This window comes from Anopheles stephensi, unplaced genomic scaffold (genome assembly GCF_013141755.1).
Source record: "Anopheles stephensi strain Indian unplaced genomic scaffold, UCI_ANSTEP_V1.0 ucontig202, whole genome shotgun sequence".
Classification (NCBI taxonomy): Eukaryota; Metazoa; Arthropoda; class Insecta; order Diptera; family Culicidae; genus Anopheles; species Anopheles stephensi.
This window is the reverse complement of record NW_023405128.1, coordinates 90001-92500: the sequence shown is the minus strand read 5'-3', so window position 1 is coordinate 92500 and position 2500 is coordinate 90001.

Below are 2500 nucleotides of genomic sequence, written 5' to 3'. Positions count from 1 at the left end.
TCAGTTGGTACCCCTATTTCGGTCTTTGGACACCTCGTCTTACCCGTATAACTCACTTTAGGTCCACTTATTTGCCTGATATCTCATCGTGAACCCGTTTTTCGTACACCGTACACACCTAGGAACACCACATATGCGTTTCCCTTTCGATCGTGAAGTTTTCAAATTTTTCGATTTTTGGTCCTAGAAATTCATGAACGGTGGGAGACCAAAATTTTTCATAAAAAAAAAATTTTCACCGTTTGACCATAAAAACCTTCTTTTCGTACATACCCCATCATTTCTTCACGTTTTAGGCCATTTCTGAAATTTTCGCTTCGATAGTGTGTCCCCTATAATACAAAATGAACATTTTGCATCTCCCACAAGTGGCCATTTTTTTCCGCCACTGAAGAACACGACCTCGGGAACTCGGACCTAGGACGTGGCCATGTAAGTCATAGGCCACCCCAACTTTTGCAAAATACTGTTTCTTTTCACTTTTCATGATCTAAGGCGCGTTCCGACGGCGTTTTGAACAAATTTATGAGAAAAAAAATTTTGACCCTCGGACCAAAATTTTTTCGTTCGGGGCCCCATGGCCTATGGCCAGTATGGGAACTCGGGATGCCGATATGACAAAATTTGTCAAAAAATCACTAAAAAGTCGCTATGGCCCATTATTTAGAGCTTGTTGAGACCTTTCTAAAACACCTTGGTTGACCCCTGTCCGATAAGTAGTTTTCGAGATATTCGAGAAAATGTGATTTTTTGGGACTTAGAAAATTTTTGACCCGTACCCTAAGAAAAAGTGATTTTTTCATAGGACAATTTTTTCTTCGCAAATACTGTTTGGTTTCACTTTTCATTATTAGAAACGCGTTCCGAAGCCATTTTCATCAAAATCTCGTGAAAAAAAAATTTCACCCCCGGACCAAAAGTTGGCCGTTCGGTGCCCTATGGCCTATGGCCAGTATGGGAACCAAGGATGCCGATATGCGAAAAAGTGTCAAAAAATCACTTGAAAGTCGCTATGGCTCATTAAATAGAGCTTGTAAAGACCTTTCTAAAACACCTTGGTTGACCCCTGTCCGATACGTAGTTTTCGAGATATTCGAGAATAAGTGATTTTTTGGGACTTAGAAAATTTTTGACCCGTACCCTAAGAAAAAGTGATTTTTTCATAGGACAATTTTTTCTTCGCAAATACTGTTTGGTTTCACTTTTCATTATTAGAAACGCGTTCCGAAGCCATTTTCATCAAAATCTCGTGAAAAAAAATTTCACCCCCGGACCAAAAGTTGGCCGTTCGGTGCCCTATGGCCTATGGCCAGTATGGGAACCAAGGATGCCGATATGCGAAAAAGTGTCAAAAAATCACTTGAAAGTCGCTATGGCTCATTAAATAGAGCTTGTAAAGACCTTTCTAAAACACCTTGGTTGACCCCTGTCCGATACGTAGTTTTCGAGATATTCGAGAATAAGTGATTTTTTGGGACTTAGAAAATTTTTGACCCGTACCCTAAGAAAAAGTGATTTTTTCATAGGACAATTTTTTCTTCGCAAATACTGTTTGGTTTCACTTTTCATTATTAGAAACGCGTTCCGAAGCCATTTTCATCAAAATCTCGTGAAAAAAAATTTCACCCCCGGACCAAAAGTTGGCCGTTCGGTGCCCTATGGCCTATGGCCAGTATGGGAACCAAGGATGCCGATATGCGAAAAAGTGTCAAAAAATCACTTGAAAGTCGCTATGGCTCATTAAATAGAGCTTGTAAAGACCTTTCTAAAACACCTTGGTTGACCCCTGTCCGATACGTAGTTTTCGAGATATTCGAGAATATGTGATTTTTTGGGACTTAGAAAATTTTCGACCATGACATATATGAAAAGTGAATTTTTCATAGGACCAAAAAGTTTGTCCAAATAGGGTTTTGGTTCACTTTTTATGGTCAGATAAGTGATCCGATGCTATTTTCATGATCATTAGAGGGATTTCACGCTGTGACCAAAAATTTTCATACTTCATACTTGTCCCGGTGCCGTATATGGGAGGACCGGGGGAACATGTCTTCGTAAGTCGTGATGTTCAGTGACGGATTTCTGGGACTTAGAAAAAAAATGTGCTCTCAGGCACATTATATGTTTCATACACACATGATTTTCATTCTTCATACTTGTCCCCGTGCCGTACATGGGAGGACCGGGGGAACATGTCTTCGTAAGTCGTGATGTTCAGTGACGGATTTCTGGGACTTAGAAAAAAAATGTGCTCTCAGGCACATTATATGTTTCATACACACATGATTTTCATTCTTCATACTTGTCCCCGTGCCGTATATGGGAGGACCGGGGGAACATGTCTTCGTAAGTCGTGATGTTCAGTGACGGATTTCTGGGACTTAGAAACAAATGTACTCTCAGGCACATTATATGTTTCATACACACATGATTTTCATTCTTCATACTTGTCCCCGTGCCGTATATGGGAGGACCGGGGGAACATGTCTTCGTAAGTCGT